General features: G+C 32.1%; 1 protein-coding gene across 2 annotated transcripts in view; it reads left to right on the top strand.

Moving 5' to 3' along the window:
* Positions 1 to 22,698, top strand: part of LOC124359817 (octopamine receptor beta-2R-like) — a 352,308-nt gene that overhangs the window by 64,956 nt on the left and 264,654 nt on the right. For both annotated transcript variants that reach the window (XM_046812873.1, XM_046812872.1), the window contains exon 2: positions 13,446 to 13,478. The gene's annotated coding sequence lies outside the window, so the exon portion shown is untranslated. The remainder of the gene's footprint in view (positions 1 to 13,445; positions 13,479 to 22,698) is intronic.

The following is a 22,698-nucleotide window of genomic DNA, read 5'->3' as shown; positions in this document are numbered from 1 at the left end:
ATACATTCAAACTGCTTAGTGCTAATCTGAAATGAATGATAAATCATATAAAACTGTACAAAAAGAATATAATTAAGGATTCCATCAGCATTACTAGTACTACTCACAGTACAATTTATCGTAAAATATATAGACTACACTGTACATAATATAATTACTATTTAATAATAATAAACACTAAAAGAGAAAATAATTTGATCATGCGTACACTTAATATTTATTTGCTACACCAATCAATTAAAATTTACATTTTTTATTAGCATGTTGTACTATTTTTTTTAATATCGTTTTATTTAATAATACAAAATGAGAATTTGCCACACCTAAAACTAAGAAATTATATTGGTTATGAAAACATGTTTAAATTAAACTTGATCTTACGCTAAAAAAGTGTATATTTATGATGTTTTATACTGGCCAAAGAAATTGAGATCAAGCTAATCACTCGTCTTGCTGTCTATTCCTCGATTACGCCTAAATGCTCCGATTACATGTTACTTCGACTGAAGGCATAAACGTAATGCATAGATTATACTGTATATCATTCTAAAAATGTTATGTCCCTCTCACGGAACTTTTGTGCTCATTAGCATATATTTTTGAAACGTGCTCAAATGATAATTAAATATTTCACAGAACTTACTATTGGTTAAACGATACAAACAGATCATTGTAATATTTGTTCGTATCTTTTTGAAGAGACTACTTCTTTTGACGAGCTATGGATGTATGATTTGCACGGGGGGAAAACTTTCGTTTCGCCTCACGGAATGTCACGCATTACATATGGTCGCTCTGTAGCTGCTAGGTGAGGGACTACCGAGGCTATTTTTATTTCGTGGCATTTCTCCGTTCAATGGCAAAACGACATGCTAATGAGTCCAGCGTATTAGTGAACGGCGTGCGTGTTCATTGAATCCAGGCTTGCTAGTGAGAGGTTACTGTACGGATGTATGTGTTGCATAAGAAAAAAATTTCCTTTTCTCGTCACGAAACGTTACGCATATTTATGTTTTCCACATGCTTTCAAAGTAGAATGAGAGCTTAACCGAAACTTAAACAAACCTTTCTATAAACATCTAATCTGAACTATCAAAAGTTTACGTTAGTGAAAATTCGTTTACAGAGATTAAAGGGGAAATACAAACCACAATCACATACAACATTATATATGATAAGGAAAATTACGAAAAGCTTCTCTAATTTAGGAGTGTTTTACAATTTATTTTCAAACTGTTCGATCAGTTTACTCATATTATTATTGACAAAAATATTTTCCAAAATATCTAAATGGATCCTGCTTCTGCAGACTTTTATTGGTTATGGATTGTTTCAGGTTAAGTTACATCAGTTCCAACTTTGAACATGTTAAAATTTAAAAAATCTATACAGACTCTGCTATTAGTAGCTATGTTAACTTTAAGACACAAAAAACTTCCGATGTAAAACAATCGATGCACAGAGACAAAAATATACGGTAAAATATTGGTTTGAATAAATCTATTAGCTACTAATTTATTTATTCGTGAATCCGACATAACATTGGTTAAATTACTGCATAATTTGATAGCAGTATTTAAAGATCACCGGACTGTAAATTAAATTTCAGCATAGTTAATATTAATGCTTATTCCATACACAACTAGTTTCGACCTATTGGGATTTTAAAAAAGGATTAAAAATAATTCATTCATAAAGTATTTTTTGGGTATCAAAGACGTAATTTAATTTAATCTTGTAAGAAAATTAGTCTCTCGTGATCACAATAATAACATTTACTCAGTTATTTTGGGACTTACCTTATATTCCCTTACAGGATTAACCGGAATACCGGGTTGTGTTTGGTACTTTGTGTTAAGATGAGATTGTAATACAAGCTCTGCTAAGGAATCCTCAAAACTAAAAATTGACAATAACATAAGTACACCGAGATATAGAAAAACAATAGACGCTGTATTTACATAATGTACAAGATTGTATTCCAGGCTTTTTGTTTCTTATTTTAGCAATTGAAAAGAAGTAATTATTTCGGAAGTGCCAAATTTTAGTTAAAAGAATACTGACCAAATTAAAGAAACTAATATAAACGACAATAAATAAAGTGTATAAACATTTATTACTTTGTAAGTGAGTGATATTATAAAAATAAAACAAATATTATGTATGAAATTAATATAAAATGTTAATATCTCATTGTCTCTCATATTACTTGAAAATGACAAAAATTACAATCTAGTAATTAGGATTTTTACTAGGAAAGTATTCACATCTGTCGGTCAGTCCTGCGACATAATTTCCATTCCATTAATATATATATATATATATATATATATATATATATATATATATATATATATATATATATAATTTCAATAAACAATGAATCACAAAAAGTACTTGCTCCGTCGGAACTCGAACCCGGATCTCTCACTTGTCGGGTGAATGTGCTACCACAACACCACAGAGCCCTTACTTTTTACAATGTGTTTATTTTGTATTTGGCCGTATGTTTAACATACGCGTTTAAATAACCAAAGTAATATATGATCGGAAGACAATATACCTTTCAAACGACCTTTATTTGCATTAACTGAATTTGTAGGCCTATAAATGGCAATAGCCGGATTTAATTTCATTTAACTTTGAATCACAAAAATTACTCATTAGTTGTAATATCAGCATCAAATAAATTTTATATTCATTGTTATTGGACATCATTGAGACGGCTCAGCAGTTTTACGCTATTGGTGTATTATGAAGTAGTTATTTTTAATGCGTCGAAAATATATTATAAATACAAGTTTTCCATATAAAACAATATAAACATTCATTATTTCGTGCCTTTCGTATTAAAAAAACTTCACTTTTACCAAATTAATGGGGGAGTTTCCTTGGAGGAAGGTAATAAATTATATTTATTAATAAATAACGTATTGTATTTCAATAAGTTCAGTGTTAAAGTTTGACAATATTCAGTATTTAACCCTTAAGTTATAAATAACAAATAACAAAACGAAACTCAAGTATTTTAGTATTTTCGATGTGATTTTTATGCAGTGTTTTAAACATATTCGTTAATACGTCTTGGAGGGATACCATACGCTTTTAACTTTAGGCTCCCAAAAGTAAATTTAAAATATATCGGACATATATCTAAAAAGTCCGTCTAGAGGTCAAACTAACATCACGATAGAAACATAATGGTCTACATTTGTTAGTTTAATTATTTTTGTGTAGGTAAATTTTGAGTTATCGTCACAGAAATAACTTTTTGTGTGCTATGTTCCGTCTAAAACTATAAAAACCACCTTTTTGAATTCCCATTTTTCAACTGATCCGTAACTATTTAATTTTTATAACGTTTCTAAAATGTTCCTATTTATAAAATATTTATAGATGCTTTAAACAAGTTAAACAGTGCTGTTAAATGTGTTCCGAACTGCACCAATCACAGCATTACACTTCTGTTGTTCATGTAGAGGTACAGCAAATGTTTGATGTCAGGAGTAACCACGTCCAGCTTTGTAAAGCACACATCGAAATACAAGCAAACTGCCAGTCGAACACAAATATAATACAGCTCAGTTTTGAGAGGAACTAGCTTTACAAGATACTAAAATATTCAAACTAAACTCTAGACAGTCGTTGTTTATAACAAACATGATTTATCTGATGATTATAATAAAGATGTTAAGAGGTTTGTGTGCTTATGTTACTTTGACTGATTTACTTATAGTAAGAGCTTTCTTAATTTAAGTAATCTAAACTCAACTCAATCGCAAGAGAAATAGGATTGCACAAGTTACAGGAAATTGTAACTTCAAAGTGGTCTCAAATTAGCTTCAAGATCCTTGGTCCCAACTGTGACCTTCAAACAGTGACCACAGTTGATGTTGATGGACGGCGGTTTGGCCTTGAGGTTTACAGCATTGGCGGTTTACAGACTTTCTCTAGCATTACAATTCCTATAAATTGTGTTTGTTGAAATATAACTAAGAACAAATACTTGTTACCCAAAAATACTCAAGATACAAAAAAATGTGCCACGAGTTATGTAAAATATCAGAAGTAATTTCCTTGTGTTTTTGTGGGAAGTTTATATATATATATATATATATATATATATATATATATATATATATATTCATATACATTCAATAAACATTGAATCACAAAAAGTACTTGCTCCGCCGGGACTCGAACCTGGATCTCTCACTTGCCGGGTGAATGTGCTAACATTACACCACAGAGCCCTTACGTTTTCCGATTTAATTATTTTGTATTTGGCCGTATCTGTCACATATGCTCTTAAATAACCAAACTAACATATGATCGGAAGACACATTGATCACAAAAAGAAAATCCCTGAATAAATACATTTTGTAGCTTAACTATCGGAAAAAATACGAGAATACCAAGAAAGGGCTCATGACTGAGCTATACATTTGAAGTTTGTTTTAAATGTTAGCAAGACATTTTAACGTTGTCTGCAGTATTCGTACCTATTTTCATATAATATTTGAGAAGATAAAATGTATTACAACACGATTTCTGTTTAGTTAGAAACTCACAAGTGCCGAGGGACTTGCACATATCGCTGTAGTAACATCTAATGAAGATGTCTGATATACTGAAACACTCATCAGGTTAAAGATCAAAAGGATCCTGCCTATTATTACATCAGAGGAGCCGCCCATAACCACTACTTGCATCAATCAGCACATCCACTTCCACAGTTATGTAATATAGAATGGTTGTGTCCTTCGTAAAGAAAATTAGGCAAGTCACGAGCGTATATGATAAGAAACTTGTTTTATCCAAATAAAAACAACATCTGTTACCTCATAACTTGCTATTTTGAGGACTTTATTTCTCCCTTGGGGCTCCCTTAGTTGTCTTATCACATCATCTGATAACTTACGCAGCAGAACTCATAAGAGTGGTGGTAAAAGTTATTACATAGTAGGACTACGCCACACCATGTGTCGTGTAACGGACTTCACCTTATTTGCTTCCCACATTTCAAATCTATAGCTCAGTTCCATAGTGAAGTTTCCTGTGAATATACTCGTACATACTCAAACAGGAAAGAAATGTGTAATCAATCCACTAGACAAAAAGAAACCGTGTCAGGCTTCTGATATTAGTCTTCAATAAAGCTCAGCCAATTCCATGGTTAAACGTGCGTCATCATATACATCATCCTTTCCTATGTGGAAATTAAGTTTTATGCAAAATAAAAGGATTACAGATGAAGGCTTTCTTAAAAAATTTTGGCACATGGTATATTCATACTTTTATTTCTTAGGGTAGGTTTTGTAACAATATTCAGATGCTAAGTTTCGTTGAGCTACATACGTAGTGTTACGGAAGAGTGCGCTGAAGTTAAATCGTGCCACCAATTTATAACATTGAGTTTCCACTTAATTGTTTCTTTCACCACTATGAACTAAAATTTGACATGTAAAACATATTATGATATTGTTCAGTTTGTTTAAAAAGTTTTTTATTCTGTTATTTTCTCGTTGCCTTCATGTTACACATAAAACCAATATAAATATATTCGCTAACGCCTAGCCAAATCCAAAGGAGTCACATGCACCATCATGGAAATCAGTGTTTCTTATATAAAAATGAGGCTTCAGGCAAACTTTCAAGTGTTTGAGTCAATTCGTTTTTGAGATATTTTGCGAAAAGGCAAACTGATTTTTCGAGTGATTTTCTTTATACGGTCAGCCAGCTAATTAATTGATTTATTTTTATTTTTATTTATACATACAGCTAATTAACAAAATTCCTGTACTTTTATATTTTCAAATGTGCATGTCTAAAGGGCTATATACTACTGTGTAGAACATAGAAATAACTATACTCTTATTAAATTTCAGTTATTTTCGTAAATGTTTGTGATGTCTTATAAAAACAAATATTGAAAAATTTATTATACTCACAATATAATTGTAAATATTCTTAGGTTCCCCAAATAAGACATAACAAATATAACCCGCTATTTCAAAATTTCCAATACATCCATGTTAGACGTGATTGAAGGTCTATGCTTGCGTACGCGCGCGCGCGTGTGTTTGTGTTTGTATGTGTGTGTTTTACGTGTTTTGTGTCATTGTGTTAGCTTCGAGATCTTATTAGGCTGAACCGATTGCCATTTCCGGCCGTTAAACAACAAAGGAAACCTAACTGTCAATACAGCCATGTGTGTGCTGGCCGCTAATTACGTAGCAGTCAACACACAGCCTTTGATCTGCATTTATATAGTTATTTCACAAGGTTATTGTTTAACATTAATGTTACCTCTGGCTTTGTGTACCTTTAGCAAGGATGATTGCAATTATAGAACATAAGTTACATAATTCTATCACTAAATAATAAAACTGAAACAAAACAGACATATAATAATATATTGTACTTAAAAGACACTATTTTAAGAGGGGAAAAATTATGTCACATCTACAATAGCGCATAAAAGCAGATTACCTTGATTAATGTATTCATAGCCATGACGTTATTGTTAAACGTCAACCTTTCACTCTACTTTAAAAATCACAATACAATTTTTTTGGCATATAACGTATTACAATCAAATCTAAACCAATATTATATGGCACTAAACGCCTGCAAAATCGATCTTGAAACATTGCCTAAGCCATAATTCAACGCAATGCAACCAACACAAGGTGAGATAGAAGGCGGGTTGCCAATGGCACAGTATAGAAGATTTTCTCTCTTAAAATTGTGTATTTCAAGTACAATATTTTAATACGCCAGGGGTGGTGACAAGTTTTTTTATGGTTGGTACTACGTACAAGATATTATAGAAAATATTTTTTTGGTGAAGATATCCATTTTCACGTATGTTTATAAATAAAACCATATATAAGTTGTCATGGTATTATTGGTTTTTATACTACAAAAAAATGAGTTCAAATATATTTGCAAAACACCCAACAGTATCCCACCAATACAAAGTAATCTGACTGCCAGTCCTTGGGTATTACATCTATATAACACTATTACATGCTACAAAAAAGAGCGTTATAAGTAAAAGGGTCAATGTAATTTATAGGACATTTGTAGGTGGTGTCCTTGCTCTGTATTTATACTCCACCGGAATTCAGACATTACTCCGTAGACTTTAGGTACGTAAATAGAACTGATATGATTGAAGTTTACCCTCACAAGCTTAAAATCTGCAATATCATATACTATGTGTTTATTTTAAATTGTACTTATACTTATTGGAGATATTTATTAAAATTTTATTTATAGTCAGTTATATTCTTTGCCCAGCTGTTTGATCTAATGTTTTAAAATATATCACCTAAAATAATTTTTTTCTTACAATACCCTGAGAGATGTTACAAATTTTAGAGAGGTAACTTTAATATTCAGCTTTAATAATTTTCACTTTTGAAAAAACAACAAAAACTTAGGGACACATTTGTTCTCCTGTTATGTTCAATTTAGTATTATTTATCTAATAGTTCTGATTTAAAATTTGTTTCTTTTATATTTACATAATGATTAATGGTTAAAATGATTAAAACATTTATTTTTCCACTATAATACCAGTATGTATTATTGGTTCTATAAAGACTAATAAATTTAAAGAAATAAATGAAAAGCAATGTTTGGCGTTATCAGCCCATTGCAGGGGAAAAAAAATTCTAAAGTAAGCTGGAAGATTTTAGTTGCCTAGTTAATAATTTTTAGTAGTAAAGGCCGAGAAAGTAGCAAAATAATGTAATGCTGGAGAAGTCAAAAAGGCTTGAGTTGAAAAGGAAGAAGGAAGTGAAAGACAGGATATTACTAAATAAGAAGCTGTGAGATCTGAGCAACAAAAGGCGAAGACAGAAAGTGGGTTAATCGACACACTTAATCAGGGCGTTATCATTCTTTCTGAATGGATAGTTTAGTTCAATATATTGTAAATGAAAATAGGAGAGAAAGGCTAAATCAGAAGAGGCTAAAAACATGCGAAGGCTTCACTTTAAAACTTATCAATACAGACTATAATGTTGTAAATATCATTTAGCCTCACTTAAATTCTTTAGATATGCCTATAGAAGTGATCTGGAAATAAGTTTTATAATAAGAAAGAAAAAAGCCTTACAGGAAAAGTAAAATAGAAAAAAAATACTGCTAGTGGTAGTGGGAGCGACTGTGAATAATTGTATGACACAAAAGACAGATAGCAGGCTAGTAGAGTGTAAAAGAGGACAGAAATGAAAGAGTGGATTCTTCCACCAAAAGTAGCCGACATCCGTTAATAAGAATACGATTAGTTATATATTGTAAGGAGGTAAAGAAATAGGAAGAGAATAGTTAAACCAACGGAGTTGTAACTAAAAGTAAGAAGGACCAGTAGTATAAGATACAACTTATCCTGGAGGACAAATATCAGAAACTAGTAAGAGAACACTGATCCGCAATGGGACGCGAGCAACAAAACTGGCAGAATGATTTGTGATGTGAATGCGGAATTCGAGAAAGAAGAATGAAAAGCAAAAGTGACGTAAGAAATATAACCTAGTGTAAAATTAACAAGGAAGTATATGTTAAATTGTTTAAATGAAAATACATATACAAGGGTGCATGGGGATGACGAGATGCTGGTGGAAGTAAACTATACATAATAGAGAGTATTGGATAATGGCTAAGAATATGCTTATAAGAAAATAAACTTTTGTATCAAATGTCATGATGCACAATAGATGATATACTCAGTCTACCGAAGAGCATTGAAATGTACTAAATATGAAAATGAGATATGAAAATACTAAGTGAATCTATTAAATACGGAGTTTAGGATATTCTAAAACATGTAAACAAAGACGAATATATCAAGTAAGAACAAGAAGAGATAATTTTAGTACTAAGGGTGTTAGGGTCGGATAGGCAGATGTATAGCGTGAGGTTCCAGTATAAAATTATAAAAAAGTATTGATAGAAAGAAACATTCTTATACAGAATGCTAGTGCGTCTCCATCTTGGTATTGGTTTAAAGATGGAGACAATGTTTCAGCCTAATATATCTGTAACTTCATAATCCTGAATATTTTTCATAATTTTAATATAGTATTTAAACTTAAACATAAATCATACTAAACCAATTATTTCTTGACCAATGTGTTTACTCGCTGATATGTGACTTTAGACGGGTAAAGAAGAGGTAAATATAAGGCTCGTTTCTAGCTGTGATATTAGTGAACTAAGTTGTCCTTTGATACCAGTCATCTGTGCTGGACATAATTTGTGTTCTATATGTAAAGCTCTGGTTCTATATAAGCTTCTTCTTTAATAAGGAATATACCTATATTGGGTGTCTTAATTCTTATGCACTTTCCTTATTACCAAAATATTCTTGAAATGCTATTTTTCTTAAATTTATCGCAACTCAAAAGTTACTGGAAATTGGCAATTATAATTCTTTTGTAAGTTACTTATAACGAACAAAATAAACTGTTCTAGAGTATATGTTGTGGGTTGTATTGTACTTTCTTGTTTAATTTACAATAAAAAAATGTTAACACTATCTGATCCAATGTTTACCTCCATTACTATTATGAAGAAATAAATACATGTACACATTCAATACATGACACGTGTTTGTTACAACAAATTTATGCAGCTATCAACTCCTAAATATTCCTTCGTCACTCAAAACCATTCCATTTATTACGTAATAATAGAGGTTTGCATACACTTAATGAAGTGTCTTACCAATTTTATAAATATAAATGTGTTGGTATCTATAGAACGGATGGACCTTTTTGGATAACTCTTTTTGTTAAATATTCTTTGAGGCCAAAAGAAAATTTTTCACAAAGAAAAAAATCTGAATTATTTCCTGAAATAATTATAATTTTGAAAAATAACTTATAATACAAATTTAAAAGACTCTAAACAGCTGTGGGTACAGTCCTTGATCAGCAATATAATACATATACAACTACGTAACTTATACTCTAGATTGATCAAGTGCCAAATTTAAAATATCCAAGCATCTGTAAACATTTTCAAATAAAACATTTGAAACCGATTTTTTCTTTAAAATTGTGTCATTACTTCCACTTGTCATTTTACAGCGGCTTGAGAATAAACAAAGCAATAAGCCTAATATTCCTCCGTAAGAAAGTTTTCCCACAGTACAGTTCGGAAAAAATCAAGACTTGTATAAATATTATGTTGAGGAGTTGCATGAACTTGTTAATAATACCTTCAATATACCGGAAAATGGTATTTATTGACCGTTATAGGTTTCTCAATCCTACGAATGTAGACTAGATATGTTTTATTGAACGAGACAACAAGGCTCACTCAACTATGGCACTTTTTATAATTTATAATTAAAGTTAACGCTTTAAGATAAAAATTTATGTATTCTCTCACTTTATGCAATAAGACAAACGTGGTCACTGTTTTAACGAAGTAGGTTTCTTAATCCTGCAGTCTTACGTATGAGTATTTTCATCATCGGAAAAATACAAATCTCAACTATGGCACTGGAAATATAACCTATATATTCAGCTGTGACATCATAAATATTGATTTAAAATGCTCCTACGTGCACAAAACCTGATATAATATTCAGCCTACTCACCTCTTACCTTCTTAATCGTGAACTAGGAAGAGATACGTACCTAATGTTACGGGGAGTGTCACTATAGATTTGAATTTGGCGCGTAATCTATCAGTGTCTCCGAGCACGATAGCCAGCTGGGTCGACCAATTTGTCATAACTTTAACAATGGGAGCCTCCTACTATCTGAAATACTCCTGGAGGTTCTGGTAGGCTCATTCTTGGCTATGATAGGCAAACTGCCATGGTGGATGTGGTGTAGAGTCGTGCACTATCGTCTAGAGTCGGCCGGATGTCAAAGTATGTAGATCGCTCTAGGCCCATGATTGTAGTTAGGGAACTTTCGGAATCATAACTAAATTATTAGTTAACAATATTCTCACCGAAGCTGGTTATGTTTGGATAGAGGAAATCTGGTAGCGTATACACGGTAATTGATCCTCTGGAAAGGTGCCCTATTCCGAACTCGACGAGATGAGGTCGCAATGTAGAACTCCTCACAGTAGAAACTTATATACAGCTCCATCATATCATAACATAAGTGTTATTTTGAAAACTGTGTTTTATGTGTCATGAAATGTGAAATCGAGTTGCAGTTTAACCCAGTCACTAAATAAAATAAAGTCATTTTCTTTCTAAATCATTGTCGACCTAGATATAAATGCTAACAGATAAGCTAAACGTGTTTAGCGAGATGCATGTTCAATCCAGGCTCGAAAGTCAAGGGCAAAATATTAATAGCCTATCAGCGCCTGGGATGTTCCTCTGATGGTTGGCATTATAACGGGAGTTATCATGATATATTTTTTAGTGTTTATTGCATGATAATTATATACGATACAAGAGCAAGATTGAAATTCAAACAGATAAGCTGAAGATGATAAGCGCAGTGCATGTTCGATCAAGACTTGAGTGGAAAGGGCAGAGTACCAATACTATCAACTTATCAGCACCAGGGGTGTTCTTGTGATGTTTGGCATTATCAGGGTAGTAATCGTAAGCTATATTAGAGAGCTTATTGGATGACAAGTATATACGACACTAGAGCATGGTTGAAAGCTAACAGATAAGCTAAAGGTGTTGAACGGGGTGCATGTTCAATCAAGGCTTGAGTGGCAAGGGCAGAGTAGCGTGCATTATCAGCGTATCAGCGCCAGTGATGCTTCTCTGATGTTTGGATTTATCAGGGTAGGTTTCGTGACCTGTGAGGAGACCCAACTATGGTGCATTGCATGCATTTCTGTTCTGAGTAAATTAACTGCAGTGAAGTTCTCTCCTATCTTTATTGTTACTTTTGAACTAAATTCATTTTATATTGCGTATAAAATAAAAATATTTTATTTACCAACTCAAAATATAAAACTTATTTAAATCAGACATAAAATGGTTTTAAGGTACAACAGTTTAAGGTAAATCCGTTTTCAATGAATAACAAATCTTAAATCACTACCTTTTATTTTTACGGAAGCAAGCAAAAAATTATATTTTCATTAAAATGTAAGTAATTATGTAAATATCATATTATCATTATCATACATATCATCACGCTTTACTGCACTGTTTTAAACTTAAACCAATTTCAAAGATCTTATTATGAAAACAAATTTAAATACTATATTAATACAAATACAATACTAAAATGTTTTACTATCAACAGGATTTCGTATTTATATAAGAGATACTTTGGTGGTTAACATACCCTTCTTATCGTATTATTAAACTGTATTTACATTTAAATCTAGATTTACCCTTATAAAATATAAAATTTAAATCTTAATAAATAAGGTAAAATTACAAACACATTGCTGTTAAGACCGTACTTGAAAATCAAGACAACGAACAGCTATAAAAATAAAATTAATACACAAATATGTAGTGATAGATGTAGTTTTCACTTGTTTTGTTATACTAAAGACTACTAGCAGTTTATTTCAATAATTCTTTAAAGCTTAATAACCCACAAGCCTAACAATATCAGTGGCGTAATTCTTTTATACGAGTGTTTTATCATTTTGTGCAGTATTTTTTGCGAAATAATATAATTTATCGAAGTAAATAATATTTCTAGTATGTGCAGGATTTTTTGTTATATATAAGTATTATATATATTCATATAGATTTGGAAACTACTACAAACTTTTTGAAAATTAATATCCATACGTATTTTACCTATAAAATATAGATAACTATTTTTATATTTTGGCAACTACAGTATTAACTATTTTTTTTACATATCAAACAGGGCATTCTTAAGGGACAACACCGTTGACCGTCCGTATGTCCTTCTTTAGCTAGGATGTCTATAACTCTTGGTAGAAATAACTCCTATAAGACTGAAATTTGGCACATAGTCTCCTGTTGGTCTCTAACTTTTGTGTTACGTTCTGTTGGATTCTGCTCGCTTCTGTTTCTTTTATAATTATTATTTAAATTATAATTAATCTAAACCTAAATCAGTTTTAGTTATCTACAATTACAATTCGTTTAGTACAATTATTAAAATAGAGTGTGATTTAATAATTTATAATAGGGTAGGAGCACGCTACACGTGCAGCTAAACAGGTTTCGCTGAGGTTGCATACAAAATTTAAAGTCTAGCTCATTTCAGTACGCTCCATGTGTTACTATGATGCATGTTAAAATATCATACATCTCTACTCATTTTTAAAATTTTACTTCTATTGCATCTTTTACATAATTGTAACCACCAAGAGCAATGTAAAAGTATTCGCTAGCGCTCAGCCAATACGCAGTTCAACTTCTTTTTATATACCGTACAATACAATTACAGCCAGATTTATTAATATAAATCCAAACCGTTACTAAATTTGGAATTGTTTTGTTTCAGAACTCGATTTATCCTTAACGCTTTGAATATAAGGTAAGTCCAATATATATTATAGTGAATAAAATTCATATCATAGTGATACAATATAAATGCATAGTAAAACGTTTTCTTTTGGTGGTTCAGAAATCTATGAGTTTTGTAATCAGAGGTTATTAAATTGTTTCTGATAAAACGCTTTTATAGTTAATAAAGATCGCAATCCATGGCATACATGCAGTATTTAAAACAGAAAAGACGGGTGATAAAGACATAAATATTTACTTTTATGACGTGTTCATATGCTGACAACAGTTCATGCCGCAATTTCAGTGGACATGCTAAGTGGCGTGATGGCTTCAATTTTAATCAGCAAAGCAACATGTACACCTGATTGCTTTGCCCGTCACGTTGCGCAATAGTTCTGTGATTGAGGTTCAATACTTCTCAATAGTCCATCAAAAAGAATAGATCATTGTTTATTACCTAAAACGTGTCTTTTATCCATTCTCATGTATTTGTCAAAGATCATTTCTATAAAAATTTCAATATGTAAACATACTAGAAGTTGATTTATCCGCTATTTTTCTTATACAAACCTAATTGTTTCATGTTCTCCGACACGAGCTTTACTCCTGATGAAGTAATTGGATGTAAAATATTTGAATTATCTCCAAATATAGCAAAAACTAATGCAATAATTAGTATGGAATTCCATAAATTACGAAGACTCGAAATGACTTTAAAGAAAAAGGTGTACCGTTTGCTTCAAATACGTTTCACAAATGATACGGTTGTACTGTTGATTTTAGAATGTAATTAGGTGACTAATATTTTTTCTTTACTGGAGTGGAATCTACCCGAGTTCAAGCGACAATGATGTGATCTGTTGAATCACGAACGAACTAACACAAGGAACGTTGCGCAACCACTAGCGGTATTTCTCTATACTATTGTTCCCTGTATCACGAAAGACCAATATCTCTCTCTCTCTCTCTCTCTCTCTCTCTCTCTCTCTCTCTCTCTCTCTCTCTCTCTCTCTCTCTCTCTCCCCTCATATATTTCTATTTCTTAACGTTTAATTCATTGAACACTGCAATACTGTTCGTTAGTTACATACAGTAATAATATTAATAATTATTCCATTCATTTAATAAATATATAATTAAGTAATACTATTAAAGGTTCGAAAGCAATCTTTACTAAAATAAAGCAGTGTTTTGTGTAAAATTTAGAAATTGTAAATGTCCAAAACTCTTTTAACCTGTAAAATCATCAAAGATATCGTTTAAAAAATATTTTAGTTTTATGATTCAGATCGCTCGACATTGAATTTATCTAAAGTGTAGCTACAGAGAATAAGTTACACAAAATGCAATTTATTAAATAACGATATCGTTTTACACTTGTCCTTTTATTTGTTTTTATGGAAACACTAGATTTTTGCAATACATAAAACTAATATATTTTGAATTAAACATAAACGCTCTTAATGTAACCATATAAGCATGACTGAAATTATTAACACTTTCAGTGCTTGAATGTTATTATGATTTAAATTATTATACACTCTCAAAGATTATTATTATGGTCGTAACTCAACAATAAATAACACGCTAAACGTAAAATAATTCTATTCGAAGAGAGTAGCCCCTTAGACCACATACTGACTTAAAGTCTTGAATGTAGAGATGGTTCACTTACAATAGTTATAAAATTTCAAATTCCGGTCGAAACTCCGTCAATGACGTGGAGGCCAAGTATAGAGTATTCGGGTATTAACATCAATGACGTTCTAAAGATTAATCTCAGTTTAATTTCAGGAACTATACAAAATTTAAAAGGAATTGGGAACAAAACCTGTAACCCACGCAATTTGCCATCGCCTTTTATAGCGGCAGAATTCATTTCGGTTCCTACTTAAAGTTTAATATTTGATATACAACTATTATTATTATTATTAACTACAATATTCCATAAAGTAATTATTTTAAATTTTACAAAGCAATGCAGGTAGACTTTTAGAAAAATTACTCAAGTTAAATTATCTGATAGAGACGGGAGTGACTAAGTGAGATAACTCACGCCACCCTGACCTTACCATCCAATACCTGATTACCCTATTCCTCTCCTTAAACTACAGCCCGGATTTCATATAATATTAACAATAATACATGTGTTTTTTATGACACGTTAGTTGGATTTGTAAGCATTGTTTACATCTCATACATTACTAACACAGACAAGTTTTTAAAATCGCGTACCACTATTTCTGCGTTGTTTTACTAAACTTAACATTCCATATACTATCCGATTGAGTATTTGGATGTTTATACGTTTAATTTAGTTTTTATATGAAGTCTGCTATTGGGTACTGGAACGGTTAGGCAGTATTATCAACATATGTTTGTGCATTGTGACGTATACATACCTACAAGTGGTGTCATTGTTATCTTGCATAGTATTGTTAAACCTCAACCACCAATTACTATATATCTCTGAGAGTGTACCATACCATGGAGATAAGAGGTTGACTAACAAAATACCTTGCGACAAGCCAGTTCAACTCGTTACGTTGTCTTGTGAGGTATTTTATTATCTATTAACTAATTAGTTGTCTAGAATCTGTATACGCTTGTGTTGTCTTCAGTTAATGTTGTTTGAATGAAATGAAATGAAAAATGTCTTTATTTAGGACTTGGCGAAGTTAGGACTATAACGTCCTCTCTACCACTTAACCTCGAATGTGAAGATATTACTATGCAGGGTGTTTCAGCAGCCAAAAAAACCAAGTTGCATAATTCGTTTTAACAGGTACTCTCATTTTTGACTCCAAAGAATTCAGTAGAATTATGTTTAACTCGGAAAAAGTCATCTTTGCAATTTTTGTTTTGATGTGCAGGCCATTTGATATCTCATTTAAAAGTCTATCCACCTAGATCCATTTAGCACCAAAAAATCAGTATTATGTTGATTGGTATTACAGAGTGTGAAAAACGTTAAAGCCTGTTGCCAGCCTCCCTTAAGACTTAGGCGCACCATTTTATAGATCTTTACAAGAATAATGAGTGAATCTGACAAAGAATCAAGGGACATCTACTATCACCGAACTCAATCTTAACTAAGTAGAAAAAAATATTCATCAAAATGTAAACCCCATGGCTCAATTTGACCTTGTGATGGTCCTCATAGTAGTAGAGTAAGGCTCACACAAACCCTACGGGCGGGAATGCAACCTTGTTGAACTTAATCTTTCCTATTTAGAAGTGAAATGTCATTAAATGCTTTTACATCTTTAGCGCAATCCATTTTAGAAATATCTTGTGGACAGGTAGGCAGAAGATATGTTTTGCCATTTCAATATATAATGTTACAATATATATTTCAAACACCTAACACATAAATAAATCATATAATCATGATTCGATATATTGTAAGAAAAGTTAATTTAAAAGAAAGCAATATTTAATTTAGTTACTTTATTTTCATGAATAGATAGAAATTTTAGAAATGCAGGAAACAAATGTGACGTCTTCCTTACTCTCAAAGAGATGAAACGGTATTTTACCCGGTTTGTCCTAAAATATCAAAGGCAATTAATTATGAATCTGTAGGCATAGAAATACAGAGACTTGTGGTCCAAGAAGGTGCTGAAATTTTAGAACAGCCACCAGAATAATATACGTCAGTTAATTAAATAAGCCAATTTGAATAAATATTTTATAAACGTTACAAATAAATATTTTCAATTGTATAATTAAACTTTTATTTTAATACTCGTCTTTGTAATAAAAACAAAATAGCGGCTTATGCAAGACAGAGTTTAAATAAAAACCAGTATTAATTATATAAATGTGAAATATATGCATTCATTTATTAAAACAGTACATTTTTTCAACTTATTATTACGCAAAAACACGTGTTTTACTTAACTAAAGAGTTTATTCAATTTTGAAGCAAGTGGCTCAATACGCCTTCACAAGGCCAAGGTGACACTCAAGGAGCTATGGTGTTATACGCACACTATGCAGTGTCCTTTATAAACACACAGAGCCGTGTCATAGATTCGTTAGGCGTTGGAGTGGCTCAATACGCCATCACAAGGCCAAGGTGACACTCAAGGAGCTATGCTGTTATACGCACACTATGCAGTGTCCTGTATAAATACACAGAGCCGTGTCATAGACTCATTAGGCGTTGGAGTGGCTCAATACCCCATCATAAGGCCAAGGTGACACTCAAGGAGCTATGCTGTTATACACACATTATACAGTGTCATGTATATACACACAGAGCTGTGTCATAGATTCATTAGGCGTCGGAGTGGCTCAATACGCCATTGCAAGGCCAAGGTGACACACTATGAGCTATGCTGTTATACACACATTATATAGTGTCCTGTATAAACACACAGAGCCGTGTCATAGATTCATTAGGCGTTGGAGTGGCTCAATACTCCATCACAAGGCCAAGGTGACACTCAAGGAGCTATGCTGTTATACGCACACTATGCAGTGTCCTGTATAAACACACAGAGCCGGGTCATAGATTCATTAGGCGTTGGAGTGGCGCAATATGCCATCACAAGGCCAAGGTGACACTCAAGGAGCTATGCTGTTATACGCACATTGTGTAGTGTCCTGTATAAACACACAGAGCTGTGTCATAGACTCATTAGGCGTTGGAGTGGCTCAATACCCCATCATAAGGCCAAGGTGACACTCAAGGAGCTATGCTGTTATACACACATTATACAGTGTCATGTATATACACACAGAGCTGTGTCATAGATTCATTAGGCGTCGGAGTGGCTCAATACGCCATTGCAAGGCCAAGGTGACACACTATGAGCTATGCTGTTATACACACATTATATAGTGTCCTGTATAAACACACAGAGCCGTGTCATAGATTCATTAGGCGTTGGAGTGGCTCAATACTCCATCACAAGGCCAAGGTGACACTCAAGGAGCTATGCTGTTATACGCACACTATGCAGTGTCCTGTATAAACACACAGAGCCGGGTCATAGATTCATTAGGCGTTGGAGTGGCGCAATATGCCATCACAAGGCCAAGGTGACACTCAAGGAGCTATGCTGTTATACGCACATTGTGTAGTGTCCTGTATAAACACACAGAGCTGTGTCATAGATTCATTAGGCGTTGGAGTGGCTCAATACGCCATTGCAAGGCCAAGGTGACACTCAAGCAGCTATGCGGTTATATGCGTATTACAAACAATGACAACGCACTAAACTCTGAGAGGTCGTTAAGAAGTGAATGACTCATGAATAGTTTTCTCAGCCGAGTACAACTAGTGGTTCTCTAAACGCTAGGACTGCCAATTATATTAGTTTAGTGCGGTGTACACTTACGTGATCATAGTTGAACTGTGAGGCAGTATTGCAATAGCCAATCTAATCATAAGTACACTGTCGTAGCGAATTAGCAACTTGTTCCACCACAACAACAATTCATTTCAGAATTCCATCATTTATCAAGTGCCAGGGTGGATCGCATGAGCTACATCTTCCTTCAACGTAATCAGTCCACAATCAAAGAAAATTCAACTCTCTTGTAGTAATTAACACTTCTACTAAAATTAAAATTAAGTAAATTAGATAATTCGTAATATAAAAATAATAACAACTACGTACAATCTATTATAAATAAATTGAAGAGATTAAATTAAAATCAAGACACAATAGTAATGCTATTGATAATATGTAATGACATATAAAAAATTTACTTTCTTGGCATATAGCAGTTATTATTCCCTTTTCTTGATAATGAAATCTGCTCTGATGTTTCTTAGGGAGCAGAATGTTTTCATCGCTAGTGACACAATACCTTTTGAGGGTTCAGTATCTCGGTCGTGTATTAAGTGCGGCTTTGTTTATTACTGTTCTGGATCGTACATTGTCCTTATTTCTTTTCTCTACTTGAGATTTTTTTATTTGTGTTTTAAAATACTTTTATTGTTACCACTATTCATTACCGGGTTCGATGTATATCTATCTGCATATTGATTCTTGCCCGTATGTATAGTATCAAGACACGGCAGAGCCTTCTTAAAATTATGCTGTCGTCCTTCTATCTCTTCGTTTATATGGTATCTTTTGACAGAAAGTTTAAGCTGCATATTATCAAGTCAGTATATCTTTATCAAAACGGCGAGATGTACAAGCGGCCTTGATATCTCTCATAATCAAAGAAAGAGAATTCCATCCTTCCAACCCCAAATGTACACCACACATGGAAGATTGGCTACACAAACGGTGTTTTCATGTATACCTATTTTATGGACATAATTTGCACAACTTATGTCTGTACTATTTGAAGTAAACCTTGGTCTAACCTACTCTGTGCTATAAAGCCTGCATTGCGTTATATTAAACACTAATGCATTGCAACATATTGATAATATGAGTCCGGATTTGAAATGTTATATTATAACTAAATGAACATTATATACTAAATCCTGTATTATAATCGCCTTATAGCTTTCAGACTTGGGGAGTAGGTGTGATGACTATAATTTAAATCTTTTGGCCACTACGTCTTAAAACTTATCTTAGAATTATAATCTTGATATATGGCGATATCGGTGTGAAGGTACATCTTCAGTAAACATATGTTAAACTAAAATAGCTGTAAAAAACAGTTAAAACATGCATTTCAGTTCTAGTAATACTAGTCTCTGTAATAATTTATATTGCATATTAATTTATCAATATCCCTTCACATAATTAACTGTTTAAGAGTAATTAAATCTACTTTTAAGATCCATACGTTTGTGGTTTATTATCACTGTAATTATTTTACAGGATATAGTAAGAGAGACTGTTAGTGTGTGTTTGCTTTAATTGAATCTTCTTGATGAATGAATGTTTGATGTTGATGCTGCCTAATTGGTTTATGCTTGATCTTTGACTTGGTCCCACGTCCATTAACCATTGTTAGACAGCAAGGTCTTAGCCAAGCTCTAATACGAATGAATCATTCAAAGGCGGATTTTTTTAATATTAAAAAGTACTCAACTGGGATTACGTTCCGTTCAAATCGGAGTATCGTGGTTTTACGATGGGTTTTTTTACGTTTTAATATGCTACAGTGAATATTAAAAATGTTGTGTCTTTGAAATATCAGTTATAAGACATATTGGAATATAACACAGTTTTGACTGAGTAAATAGATTGGTTTCTATTTTACTTGGAGAGGGGTTTAAATTCAATTATCAGATGATTATTACTGTTAACAGTGAAAATACTGTAATAATTAAATTAGTGTTTTTAAGGGAGGGATGGTCCTAAGTAATTCCTTTACGATGCGGTTATCACCTGTTGTAGCGTAACTAATTTTGCATCATCGTTTTCATCTAAAAGTAACCCATATTTCATAATTTATTCATATAACATTTTCTTACAATTTCCCTTTTTATTTACCTATTATTGGATAATAATTTTTTATGGGCTACCATTTAAAAAATATATGATATTTATCTCACACTTTTTTATACTTAATTAATTTATGACCACTCTGTATATTAACGTTTATGTAAAACTTCACCAATGCTTTCAATTCAGTTTCGGTCAAACAACTCACATCTCTATGTAATTATTACTTTATAAACTATACATATGTGCTTTAACCAAATCCAGTATTTGTCCTAGAATGATTATAGAATAACGTCGACAAGCAAAAATTATATATTGGACTAATGATTATTTTACACACGTTTATGGAACGTGAATAATAAAATAAATCTAAATTTATCCAGATGTAATCATAGAGTATGCTTTTAGATAACAAACATTGGTTAGTTGTTCAATTTGAAATATCTTTAAATAAAGAGAACACAATGGAGACTCGCGATTTAACTCAAATGCCATCAACTTTTACGGCTCATTTTTTACACCATTCGCTGAATTAATGGGGCATCAAGCCGGATACAGCAGTTCCATTGTTTAACTGGGACGCTGTGCTAACGGTAGAGCTTAACATGTGTATGATTTGTGTAAAGATTTTATTGAATTATTCACCATCTTTATTTACTTGGATGTAGAAAGAAATAGTAAGAGAGTTAGGTGTTCCATATTTAGAACTAACTACACACTAAAGTGACGTAAAACCACAGAAATACAAATTCTCCATTTGGTTTGTAGGATCAAATGATTGTTGTAGCAATGGAAGAGTGTGATAAACTTCGAATGGGATTTTTTCCTCCAACCGTTTATAAAGAGTAAATTGAAAATCTACACGACCGAACCTGGGACTCGCTGGGATAACAATAACAGGACATTTTATTCCGGGTGTATACTCTTTGTTTGTTGCTCTGACTTAGCTCACACACACGTCATAACCTTTTAACTAAATATTCAAACTTTAAAAACTGCAATAAGTTAACTGTACTTAAATTAGGAATGAGATTCTGATTCATTGAAACGGAGTCAGTGTAGTCTTTTAAATAAGAAAAGCTCGTATTTTTCAGGAGGTGATAACATTAATTAGAATAAGTACTCACTATCATTACATACTTGTAACATAAATCTTTTTCGTTCAGTGTAGAGTTTTTTTACAGTGTTTAAGCTACTAGTTTTAAAATTATCTCAAATTGATCATTATTTTAAATGGTACAACTAAATCATGTTTTATTCTTTTACGTTTACTACCATTCTGGCCCTTTAATTTAATTTATTTTTACTAGAAAAGTAATATTCATTTCAAAAACACGTTTCAAGTTTTAAATACCTCATTTATTCCTCCTAAACATGGCATCATTGGATTTTGTATAAAAGTATTACTCTTGCATTGCTTATCGCAACTCATTCTTCTCTAGGCTTAAATTTCCCATTAAAATCAAATTTTAAGGTAGGCATAATAATTATTCATTTAAATAAATGCTATAAGATTTAAATTTATTTGCGCGGCTTAAAATTACTTATAGATTATGTTTGCTTTTGCAATAAATCAACGCACTATTGAGTAATAAATTATTACTATTCAAAACGGTGTTTTAATTTGAAGATGTGTCAAATAATCTCCTGTGTCGATGATAGTACGGCTCTATTAGATTTAGTTAAAGAAATGTACACAATTCATTACTATTTTTGATAAAATATATAATTTGCATACACCTACCTAATCATTACGAAAACGAAATACTAGTAACTGAATCGTTTAATTCGCACAAATTTTCATATAATTCCCTTTTTGTTTTATTTGTTTCAATAAAAAGTATATTTAAAAAACAATTCCAAATTGCATATTATTCA

The sequence above is a fragment of the Homalodisca vitripennis genome, chromosome 4 (genome assembly GCF_021130785.1).
Source record: "Homalodisca vitripennis isolate AUS2020 chromosome 4, UT_GWSS_2.1, whole genome shotgun sequence".
NCBI classification, from domain to species: Eukaryota; Metazoa; Arthropoda; class Insecta; order Hemiptera; family Cicadellidae; genus Homalodisca; species Homalodisca vitripennis.
The sequence above is the reverse complement of the archived record's forward strand: the minus strand, read 5'-3'. Positions and strand labels throughout refer to the sequence as shown.